Source organism: Narcine bancroftii, chromosome 9 (assembly GCF_036971445.1).
Source record: "Narcine bancroftii isolate sNarBan1 chromosome 9, sNarBan1.hap1, whole genome shotgun sequence".
Lineage (NCBI taxonomy): Eukaryota > Metazoa > Chordata > Chondrichthyes > Torpediniformes > Narcinidae > Narcine > Narcine bancroftii.
The window spans coordinates 32,906,168-32,919,087 of record NC_091477.1 but is presented as its reverse complement, the minus strand read 5'-3'; the positions used below and the strand labels follow the sequence as shown (position 1 = coordinate 32,919,087).

At 46.1% G+C, this 12,920-nt stretch overlaps 1 protein-coding gene across 7 annotated transcripts in view; it reads left to right on the top strand.

Moving 5' to 3' along the window:
* Positions 1 to 12,920, top strand: part of simc1 (SUMO interacting motifs containing 1) — a 51,015-nt gene that overhangs the window by 23,164 nt on the left and 14,931 nt on the right. The window lies entirely within an intron of this gene.

Below are 12,920 nucleotides of genomic sequence, written 5' to 3'. Positions count from 1 at the left end.
TTTTCATTGCCTGTTGATATATTGATGAAGTGCACCTCCTTCGGCCATACTGGAAGCATCTGTAAAAAGGATGGTGGTTGCATTTAAAACTGGGTAGCTGAGCGTAATGGCATGGGTCAGCAAATCTTTTGTCTTTAAGAAGGTATTGTTTCCCTCTTCTGGACAGTAAATCAAAAAGATGCTTCATGATAAGAGCTGCTCCCAGAAAAAAACGATGGTAAAAATGAATCATTCCCAAGAATTTCTGCATGCTTTTAACCGTAGCAGGTCTTGAGTAATGGCCTCAACTATGGATGGCAGCAGAGTCACGCCTTACTGAGAAATCCTATACCCCAAGAAATCATTAATTTCTTGTCCAAAAATGCATTTATTTGGATTGATGGTCAGTCCAAACTCTTGAACTCTTGAAGACGAATAAAAAGTGTACGAAGATGTTCCAAATGTTCTTCTTTAGTCCCAATGGCCACTAAAATGTCGTTGAGGTAAATGAAGACATTGGTCAAAGCATGTCCTAAAGCCTATTGAAATGATTTGAGTGGTATTCTTTAATCTGAATGGCATTTGCAAAATTCAAATTGTGGCAGGCTGCACCAAAGGAAATCCTAGGCACAACACTGTTTGGGACAACACAGCTTTATTCCACTAACATAAAGATCCAGTTGGCTGCTAGCTGTGCTTGCAGTGATCCCGGAGAGAGGAGAGAGAGAGAACGAGCAAGGTCGGGACCTCGGCTTTATACCATGGGCCCTCTGGGCCCACCTGGTTGTCGGATGTAATTAGGCTGGGTGCTGTGTCTCTAGGCCACCTGTTGGCTGAGTGATGTACTGCAGCGTATCATCACATTCACCCCCTTTAAAAAAAAGTCCTGGTATTGCTCACAAGTCCAGGCATACCATTGGTTTCCGCACTCTCTGGGACATCCTAGGGAGGGTGTGTGGTTTGGGCTGGGGGGGGTGGCAGTCATTCGGCCAGATGTTGTGGGTATACTGGGTGGGTTGGGGGTCCCCAGGGGGGTGGTATTCATCCTCCATGGTGCGGCTGAGGGGGATGTGGGTACTTGGAGGTGTGCTGACGGGATGTCGATTGGGTCGGGCTGGGTTCTTCTGGTTCTTTCTCTTCTTCCTCCTTCTTCAGCCGGCGCAAGGTCCCTCATGGAGATGGAGTCCTTTCTGCCGTCGGGGAATGTCACAAACGCGTGGTTCTGGTTCATGTGGATCAGCTCTCCCCTCTCGACCAGTGGGCCCGTCTTATGTGTTCGGCCATGTTTCTTGATCAGCACCGGGCCTGGTGAGATCATCCAATGTGTCACCTCCAAGCTCGGGGCTGATTTCCTTGTGAAAGAGAAAAATCTGTCATGTGGGGTCATGCTCGTGGCAGTACACAATAACGACCGTATCGTGTATAATGTCTCGGGTAACACTTCCTGCCACTTGGATACTGGGAGGTCCTTTGACTTTAGTATCAGAAGGACAGTCTTTGGCTGCCTCCAGGAATCTCTTTAGGTTTGCGTTGTGGTCGCTCACCGAGTGCCCGCAGAAGGTAACATTGTCCAGATACGGGAAAACAGCCTCCAGGCGGTAGTTGTCCACCAGTCAGTCCATTTCCCTCTGGATCAGTGATACCCCATTAGTGACTCCAAACGGGAGTGGGAGGAATTGATAGAGTCGGCTATTGGCTTCAAACGCCATATAGGGCCTGTCGCTCCTTCTGATGGGCACCTGGTGATATGCAGCCTTGAGGTCGATGGTGGAGAAGACTGGGCTATCGTATTCACCATTTTGCTAATCCAGGGGATAGGGTATGCGTCCAGCTGTGTGAACTTATTAATGGTCTGGCTGTAATGTGTCTCCATTTTAATAAAAGTTCTGTCTCTGTGGCCTACCTCCTGCTCTTTGTGGCTATGGGTTTATAGTCTGGGGTGCGGTGGGTAAATAAGGAGGGGGGCTCGATATTAAGGACTGATAGCGCACAGCGTTTTTGGCTCGTAAGCACTAGTGGGGGCTGTGGTCTGTTGTGGATGACCGTGAAGCTCTCCAGCTGGCACTGGGTCTAATCCCAACAGCACCGGGGCACAGAGCTGTTCCAGGACCAGCAGACAGAAGTCTCTATACTCCCTCCCTTTAATGTCTAGTGTCACCACCCTTTACTTCCACTGAGTGGGTTTTGGAGGCTAGGAGAATCTGCCTGTTGCTGGGGTATATGAGGAACCCATGGTCTTTGGATAATTTCAGCTCTATGAAACTCTCTGTACTACTGCTATCCAACAGACATTTAAATTTCAACCCGTTCAACTGTACGGAGACCATAGCCTCTAACAAATTCTATGGACTCACCTGATTGATCCTGAGGGAAGCCAGTGTGCATCCTCGGTCTCCTCGTGGTCTCCGTAGCAGTGGCACTCCTCCTCTGGATCCCGAGTCCAAGATGGCCACACCCTCTGGGCACACAAGGTGTTCCTTCCTGGCTGACCTGGGGAATAAGCAGAGCTCTCCTGCCGCCCATTTACATGATAATGGGTCTTGGTGGTCGCCCACGGGCTCCTACAGACCCGAGCAAAATGGCCTCGTTTTCTACATTTCAAGCAGTAATGCTGGGTAGCGTGCCCTGGGGTGGGAGTTTTGGCTGCAGAACTGGCATCTACAGGTCGCCCGTGGCTGAACCACCATTGCTGCAGCCTTTGTCGTCTCCACATTATCGGCCCGATCTTGGCGTGGTGTCAGCGAGTTTATCAGTGTTGGAGTGGGGGGCTTGGCACTATGGTCGGGGAGGTATTTCCCAAGGTTGTTTCTAGCTGTCTCCATCGGCTCTGCCACTCTCACAGCCTCTTCCAGGGACACCGTGCTTTGTTCTAACAGCCGCTGGCGTATTTCGTTTGACCGGACCCCCACCACCAATGTGTCCCTCATCAGGTCCTGTGCTATTTGCTGTGGGGTTCTAGTGCGGAAGTTGGTGGTCGGATGTCATTAGGCTGGGAGCTGTGTCTCTAGGCCACCTGTTGGCTGAGTGATGTACCGCAGTGTATCATCACATAAATAACCCACCCGGGTAATTAATTATTGTTGTTTTTAGAATGTCTTTTCGCTCTTCTGGTACTCGGTGATAGCCACACACCAAGCCTATTTTGGAGAAAATCTTCGCTCCATGCAAATTAGCTGAGAAATCCTGAATATGAGATATTGGGTAATGATCCAGGATGGTAGTGTCATTAAGCTGCCTGTAATCTCCACAAGGTTGCCAAGCTCCATTGTGGTTCGGGACCATTTGTAATGGAGATGCCCAGGGACTGTCAGACATACAAATTATGTCTTTGTTCCTCCATCTTGGCAAACTCTTCCTTAGCTAAACGCAGCTTCTCTGGAGGCAAGCAGCGCGCTTTAGCATGGATAGGAGGGCCCTTAGTACAAATGCAATGAGTAACATTATGCTTTGCAAATCTCAGGGAAATTTTGTAGCTTGAGAATTCATCTGCTGGTTTACTCAATGTTTGAAGATGTAGAACAGGGGTATAGGCATCTGCCAGAGGAATAGTCTGAAAAGTAGTTCCATCTATTAGCCGACGCCCTCTTAAGTCATTGAGGAATGAATGAGCCTGAAGAAAATCTGCACCAAGCAAAGGTCGGGTTACTGCTGCTGTAAAAAATGGGCAAGTGTAGAGATGATTCTCGAACTTAACATTCATCTTCCTGGTGCCAAAGGTCAGAATGTTGGAACTGTTAACTGCTCATAGTTGCAGGTATGTGTCAAAACTGGTGGCTGGAAATGCACTAACTTCTGAACCCATGTCCACCAGAAAATTTAATTGGGACAACCAGTGGCATACATATAGAATGCTTGCAGGTTTCTTGCCAACTGCTGCTGCCCTTACTGACGGTTGGCCTGGGCGTTTCCTGCAAACGGGCAGGGTGGAAGGTACTTGCGGGCATTTACTCCCCAACGCCTGTGATAATAACCAAGGTGAGGTATCCACAGGCTCCTAGCTTGTCTTGGGGCATTGTCTGCTTGTAGGGAGTGATGTGCTAAGGGCACTGGACTGTGATATGGGGTCAGTGTAGGAGGGATTGGTTGTGCAGACTTGTCTTTCCTTGCTGTGATTTTTAGCTGGCCATAGAATGTCTGCCTCTGCTGCTACAGCCTTGGGTCTTCAAATGAACACTCAGATAACAAGATCCTAATATCATCTGGCATTCACTCTAAAAAGACCTGCTCGAATAGCATATTGGGCCTATTGCTGCCAGGAACAGCATTTGATGCATTAGTTCTGATGGGGTGCAGCCTCCCAACCCACAAAATGTAGTAGTTTGACTGCCCTTTCACCTATGGGACATGCCGTATACACGTAATAAAAGTACTTTCAAAGTGTCATACTTGATGGTATGTGGTAGATCCCGTAGGAAATTGCCGACCCTCTTAGCTATGGCCAGGTCCAGGGCACTGACAAGATGGTAATAACAAGTGGTGACCAATTCGACTTCGCAAAAGTGAAATTGTGCTTCAGCCTGAAGGGACCACGGTTCAGGCTCAGCTGTCCAGAAAGATGGTAACTTCACAGCAACAGCTGCAGAGTCCATGATTGTCCAAAAATATGTTTTTTGACTCATTGGGGTCACCAATTATGGCCACTGGAATTGCAGTGGACACGACAAAATAACCACATGAGGCATTTCTAGAGTGAATCTTACAGATTTACTCTTCATCACCCGTGCAACCTTTTAAAAGCCAGAATCACACAATGACATCACATGGCCAGTTCAATGCCTCCTGGGAGTTGTAGTGCCGCCATAGGGCCACTACAAGCCTCCAGCTACGTGTCCAGCCTCAATGACTGCTGCCGTGTTGCACTCGCATCTACAGTCATGAAGTGCTTCGAGAGTCTAGTCAGGTACAAGTTCCTGCTGTCCCCATCACTGGACCCCCTGCAGTTTGAATATAGATCCAACCGCTCTACAGATGATGCCATTCCCACCACCCTCCATCTAGCCCTCACCCATCTGGAAAATAATGGCACGTATGTTCAAATGCTGTTTATTGACCAGTTCGGCATTCAACACAATCATACCTCAGTAGCTGATAGAGAAATTGAGCCTATTTGGCCTAAACACCTCACTCTGCAATTGGATTCTTGACTTCCTGATCGGGAGACCTCAGGCAGTCTAGATCGGAAACAGCACTTCCAAGATCATTACTCTGAGCACGTAGGGTGGTGGGGTGGAGGGGGGGGTGGTGTTCCCCAGGGCTATGTGATTAGTCCGGCTGACTCATGACTGCAGCAAAACACAGCTCAAACCACATCATTGTTAACTGATGATATGACTGTGGAGGGCCTAATCAGCAAGAACGATGAGTCAGCGTACAGAAATGAAGTGCAGTCACTAATGGACTGGTGCAGAGCCAATAACCTGCATTTGAATGAATAAAACAAAAGAGATGGTTGTCAACTTCAGGAGGGCCCGAGGGGATCACTCTCCACTGACCATTGACAGCTCCACCATTGCGGTCATCAAGAGTACAAAGTTTTGGTCATGTGATGCGATAGGAGGAGTAGGACATGTCCCCAAGAGCTCCTGGATCAAGACAAAAGAAACACCTAAAAATTGAATTTAAAAGATATTAAAAGAATAAAATGAAAAAATAAACCCCTACCAGAAGATGGGAAGAACTCTTATCCACAAAATACAGTGTCCAGAACAGTGTCGAACTGTGAAGGTAAAATCAGCCCACAAGGTGGCGTGGGAAGCGCTTAAGGTGGTGGGCTCAGAGCCCTGATGATAGGGCAGTGACCCGACATGAAGGAGGTGGATACATTAGAACAGGAAATTACTTGTCTCGAAAGAGATTTCCAAAACTTGGATTCAGAGGACCATTTACAGGGCTTTAAGAAATAAAAACTGAAATACAATATGCTCCAAACCTATAGAATCGAAAAGGCCATAATGTGGTCAAATCAAAAATACTACGAATTGGGAGAGAGAGCCCACAAAGTCCTTGGCAGTTGAGGACAGAACAGGCCTCCAGGACGATCAATGTGGTACAAACTGGGAATGGCAGGATCACCCATAAACCAATAGAGACTAATGAGATCTTCATGGAATTCTATGAGGGTTTATATCAGTGGTTCTCAACCTTTTTCTTTCCACTCACATACCACTTTAAGTAATCCCTATGCCATAAGTGCTCTGTGGCACTTATCCTAAGGGATAACTTAAGGTGGTACGTGGAAGGAAAGGTTGAGAATAACTGATCTAGACCTAATTGTTGAAGAAACATTTTGTTTGAGAAAAATTGTCATTATCCCATTTCCTTTGGAGTTATGAAATTGTACACATAACGGGTCAATTAGGTACGATTAAAACAGTGGTTTTCAAACTTTTTCTTTCCATCCACATATCACCTTAAGCAATCCCTGACTAATCACAGACATAGGCAATTCTTAAAGTGTTATGTGAGCAGAAAGAAAAAGATTGAGAAACACTGGTTTAAATAAATCAGGAAGGTCCAATACAGCCAGTGAGTTCCTGTCTAAAGTAGAATTACCAAATTACCAAATTTAGACCCAGAAGAACAGGAAGGCCTAGATTTTCCCTTTACAGAAGAGATAGAGAAACCATTGAATTCAGTGCAGACTAACAAATTTCCAGAGGAGGATGGGTTTCCACCTGAGTTTTGTAAGGAATTTAAGGATTTACTGATGCCTCTCTCTATGGAGATGGTAGACCAGGCAATGGAAACCATTCTCTCCTGGAATCTTTTTCGACAGCAATCATTTCGATGATCCTTAAAAAAGACAAATATCTGTTAACGCCATGTTCTTATAGACACAGTTCAACACAGGCTATAAGATACTGATCAAAGCCCTGGCAAATCAATTAGTGAAACATCTACCAAAACTAATAAATAAAAACCAAGTGGGCTTTGTGCAAAAAAGACAGGCAGCGGATAACATTGGCAGATTGTTGAGTATAATGCATCTGGCACTTCTAGAAACAAGAGAGGTTTAGCTGTGGCTCTGGATGTGGAAAAGGCTTTTGACAGATTGGAGTGGGATTTCTTATTCAAAGTGCTGGAAAAGTTGGGATTAGGGCCAACTTTTATAAATTGGAAAAGGGTGCTATACCATGTGTCCAAGGCTAAAGTGACCAATGGACAAATTTCTCCACCTTTCCCACTGACAAGATCAAGTAGACAAGGGCGCCCGCTATCTCTTGCCCTGTCCGTGTTAGTCATGGAGCCACTAGCCAAAGCCATTCGTCAGGATCCAGACATCAAGGGTTTTAGAGTAGGCCAGGAAGAACATAAAATCTCTTTATTTGCTGATGACATACTGACAGTCCCAGCAAACTCATTGTCCAAGCTGTGGGGGGGTTCCATCCCATCCCAACCAGGAAAAGTCAAGAGTAAAAAACACCCTGAGCACTGGCCGCCATGTCGTGACAAACCCATAAAACCCTGATATATGTCTTGTACCTTCGTTGTGAGTGTCTTGAATGTTATGTGTAACTGTGGTTAGTTATGTGTTAAATGTGGGAGGGAGGGAGATGAAAAGAGCTTGCACAGCAGAGAATCTCATCTGGTCCTTCAACACCAGCTCCATAGCCAAGACAGCCCAGCAGTGACTCTACTTCCTGCAAAGGCTGAGGAAAGTTCATCTCCCACCCTCCATCCTCACTACATTCTACAGAGGATGTATTGAGAACATTCTGAGCAATTGCATCACCACCTGGTTTGGAAACTGTACCACCTCAGACTGTAAGACTCTGCAGAGGATAGTGAAATCAGTGGAGAAGATCATTGGGGTCTCTCCTCCTACCATGGCAGACATCTACAATGCACGATTCATGCAGAAGGCAAATAGCATTGTGAAGGACTTCACACACCCCTCTTGTAAACTTTTCTCCCTTTTGCCATCTGGAAGGAGGTATTGGGACAACATGTCCAGATTGTGCAATAGTTTTTATCCCCAAGCCATCAGGCTCCTCAATTCCTAGAACATAAGTGCTAGTATATGTATTTTTTAAATTGTATTATAACTTATTAGTTAATTCCTATTTGTGTAAATCTGCTTAATGGCCCAGGAGAAACAATATCTGGTTTTTACTATTAGTGGTTATGTTAAATAAAGGTGATGACTTGACTTAAGAGTTTATGAAAATTAAGGGAGATACCATTCTTTCAGGCTAGGTATTCCTCTGAGTGAGGTGTCTACAACCAAGTGTAACAGTCATAATGAGGGATAGCCCATTTAAAACAGAGATAAGGAGAAATTTCTTCATTCAGAGTTTGGTGAATCTTTAAAATTAATCTCCCATTATGCTTTTTAGGACCTCCAGCACCTCTTTTGTAACATGCACACTCTTCAAGTCATCAATGTTTACTTCCTTGAGTTCCCTTGCCTCTGTATTTCTGATGAGAAATACTTGTTTAGGACCTCACCCATCTCCTGTGACTCCACATATGGCCTCTTAAAGATCAACAAGGTTAACTTTATTCTTTGTGAAACTAGAAAGTCTGCAGATGCTGTGATTCAAGTAAATACACAAAATTGCTGGAGGAACTCAGCTGGTCCCATAGTGTCCATAGGAGGCAAAGATGTATAACAAATGTTTCAAGCCTGAACCCTTCATCGAGGTATGACAAAGAACTTGAATGGAAGCAATGAAGGATACCCTACAGCTTTGATGGGGCCCAATGACATAACCTGCTACCAAAATTAAAGTGGCGGCACTGCCAGAGATGCTGATATAGTAGTGGTGCCGCTGGTGCACACCCAGGGGAGCAGAGACACAGCGCTGCTCCAAACTTATTTTCAACTGCCTGCTCATAATGCCAACGATGGTTTATAAGTAAAATCTTGCAACCACGGAGGACTGTCCACAAGATGGTGAAGCCTGCGCTTGACAGCAGCTGTGAAGTGTTGCAGGCTCTAGGAACGGGACCAGAAGCAGGAAGAACCCACCCCTCCCTCCCGTGTTGAGAAGGAGAGGAGACGACCCTCAGGACTGTGACAATGGCAGTGGACCAGCAAGGGGCTCAGCAACTGAGGGATCTACATTGGCTGCAGGCAACTTGCAATTGGGGAGCCCACACAGACTGTGGGCTGCTGGAAAGTGGCTCATGTAAACCAAGAATTGGAGCCAGGATTTGAGAGGGTGTTAAGGGCAAGAAGGGCTCCCGAAGGGCCTCGGGTGCTGATGGGCCTCAGGTGTTGAAGGTTTGGATCTGAAACTTGGGTTCCCGATTAATCGAAAGGGATTTTGTGCATCTGCAGAGGCTATGGGAACACTGGAGGCAGATTTATGGACATTCATTGACTATGAAGGGACTCTCCTTATCTTTCTCTCTTACAGTAAAGGGCACTGGGCAACATTAATGGGAACTCTTTGTTTGGCTTATGGCAGGCAGAAGGTGATTTTGTGTAATATTACATGTTCAGTACTATTACATGACAATAAAGGAATCTTGAAAATCAAATCTGGGGCAGTAGGAGACAGCAAAGCTTAATTCCCAGATGAACTCAATACCTTCTACACCTGATTTGACCACCAGAGCAAAGAAGAACTACTGCACACCCCCATGTTTCCTGATGATCCTCATCTGTTAGTGTCTGAGGATGACATGCATGCTGCCTTCAGGAGAGTGAATCCAAGGAAAGCATCCAGTCCAGATGGAGTAACCAGTTAAGTACTGAAAATCTGTGCTGACAAACTTGCCAGTGTATTCACGGATATTTTCAACATCTCACTCCATCAGGGCATTGCACCCATCTGTTTCAAACAAGCCACAATCGTACCAGAGCCCAAGAAGAGTGTGGTAACTTTTCAAAATGACTACCGACCAGTGACACTCACATTCACAGTGATAAAGAGTTTTGAAAGATTGATGTAGAAGCATATCAGCTCCTGTCTGACTGGTGATGTGGATTCATTCCAATTTGCCCATGATAGCAATAGGTCACTGGCTCTACATGAAGCCCTAGAACAATTGGACAGCAAAGACGCATATATCAGAATGCTCTTTATCAACTACAGTTAGGAATTCAAAACTGTCATTCCCTCAAAACTGATCAGCAAACTCCCAAGACCTGGGACTCAACACCCCACTGTGTAATTGGATCCTGGATTTTCTCACCTCCATTCTACAATCAGTGAGGATTGGTAAGAACATCTCCACAATCTCCATCAGTACTAGAGCATAACACGGCTGTGTTCTTAGCCCTTTTCTCTGCTCGCATTTCACTTATGACTGTGTGGCTCAGTACGACAACAACACCATCTACAAGTTTCCTGATGAAACCATGGTAGTGAGTTGTACAAAAAGTGGCAATGAGTCAGCATACAGAAGGGAGATTGAAAACTTGGCAGAATGGTGCACCCACAACAACCTTGCACTTAATGTCACCAAAGCCAAGGAGCTGATTGTTGACTTTAGAAAGAGAAAACCAGAGCTGTACAATCCAGTGATCATTGAGGGATTAGACTTGGAGAGGGTGAGCAAATTTAAATTCCTGGGAGTCTCTATTTTGGAGGATCTTTGTTGGACCCAACACACAAATGGTTTTACGAAGAAAGCACTACAGCACCTCTACTTGCTCAGGAATTTGAGGAGATTTGGCACGACATCAGAAACTGGCAAATTTCTACATATGTTTGATGGAAAGTATGCTGACCGGTTACATCATGGCCTGGTATGGGGGCACCAATACCTCTAAGCAGAAAGCCCTGCAAAAGGTAGTGGGCACAACCCAGGACATTACAGGCAAAACTCCCATCGAGAAAATGTACATGGAATGAAGCCGTTAGAGAGCAGCAGCAATCATGAAGGATTCACACCACTCAGGACGTGCACTGTTCTCACTGCTGCCATCAGGAAAAGAGGTAGAGGTGCCACAAGACTCATACCATCAGGTTCAGGAACAGTTGCTACCCCTCCACCATCAGACTCCTCAACAACAAGCTCAATCAGAGACTTGTTTAAGGATTCTTACTTTCACATTTTTTTTAAATGGCGGTGCTGCTGGTGCAGATTCAGGAGAGTGGTGATACTGCGCGTCTGTGAAGGGTTTGACCGCTCAGTCCTAATGCTTTTTAATGGCCTATTAAATGAGCTGACGGTGTTTTATTTTAAAATGCTGCAACAATTCGGTTTGCGCCAAAGATGGTGGCACCTGTGCTCAGCGATGGCCACGAGGGTTGCAGACTCCAGGGAGCAGCTGACTGGTACAGGCACCAGAAACGGGAGGAACAACGCTGCTGTGAAGGAGATCCAGAGGAGGCAACCCTACAGGGCAGTGACCACAGCAGCGGACCAGCAAGTGGCTGTGTCTTACAGACCCACATAGGCTGTTAGCAAATTGTGATTGGTAGACCTGCACGGGCTGCGGGTTGCTGGAGCCTGGTTCGTGGGAACCATGAGCTGGGATTCGAGAGTGTGCTAAGGGCAAGAAGGCCCCCCGAAGGGCCTTGGGTGCTGAAAGCTTTCTGATTGCATTGGAGGTTTTGATCTGAATCTCAGGTTGCCAATGAATGAACAGGAGCCTGTGCAGCTGCAGGAGCACTGTAGGTGAATCCATGGACACTCTGTCTCTGAGGGGACTCTCTTTTCCTTCTTTTTCTCTTGCAACACTAATGGTGACTCTTCGTCTGCCTTATGGCAGCAGAAGGCAATTTCATGTAATATTACATGTTCTGTCCTATTACATGACATAAATGGAATCTTGAACGTTTATTTTTCTGCATTGTGTAGTCTGTTCATTTACATTTCTCTCTATCATATATGTTTATTTTCTTGAATCCAATTTTTAGTACTACCAATAAGTGGAAACTGCCCGACCTGCAATAAAAAAGAATCTCAGGGTTGTATACAATGCCATGTATGTACTCTGACAATAAATCTGAACTTTGTTGGGGGGGGGGGGACTTTAAAGTTTTAAACTTGTGGAGTTAAAGGTGGAGAAATTGCTGGGATCCGGTGGCCTGAAAGAAAATAGCTGCAGATGGCAGTAGAATGGCGGTAGTTGGTTTTGGTGTTTAGAGCTTCCCAGACAGAAAAAATAAGTTCCCCCAGAAAATTAATAGGGAAGGATAAAAATACCACAAGAAGGAGGAAGAAGGTTAAAAAGAATGGTAAAGAAAAGAAAAACATTGATTTCACAAACAATGGGATAAATAAAGAGCAAGAAGGACTCACCCGACCACGAGGCCAATGAGAGACCGACGAGAGCACTGCAGAAGGAATTGCAACATGGCGATCCCTGTCGAGCCAAGAACTCCCCCGGAGCATTAAGAGAGGACAACCCTAGCAGGGAGGTCGGCGTGGAGCTGCGAGTTAGGTGGCAGGAATGCAGTTTGGAGTGCTATCTGGTGTGGACAACGGGGAGGATTGTATGTGAGGGAGTTGGCCTGTGGCGGTTATGGCAGTGGCAGTGATGGACGGGGTATTGCAACATCATGACCCCCGACAGGATGAGAACTCCCCCTGAGCAATAATAGAGGGCAGCTCTAGCGGGGTTGGCAGGGAGCTGTGAGTGAGGCAGCAGGACCACAGTCTGGAGCCCTGTTGGGTGCGGACAACGGGGAGGCCCATAAATGAAGCGGCAATGATGGATGCGGGATTGCAACAGGCTGAAAAAAGTCAGAAACTCACCAGGTAAGTTTGTCTCACCTGGATATTGAGAGGAAGCTGATCAGGGAGCTCCGTCAGGAAGTTGAGTCATCGAGCCAGGCTGGAAGCAGAAGTGGCGAGGCAAAAGAGGTGTTGGGAACGCACAGTGGGAAGAAAGGCTGGGTGTCTCGATGTCAGAGAGCAAGGTAGATAAGGAAGATGGAGAAGAGGAGAAAAATCACAGGGGAAGGAGAAAGATAGTAAATAGAGAAGAACAGAAAAGAGGTAGAGGACTTGATGCCCTCTACCAGGGACATAATGGTGGC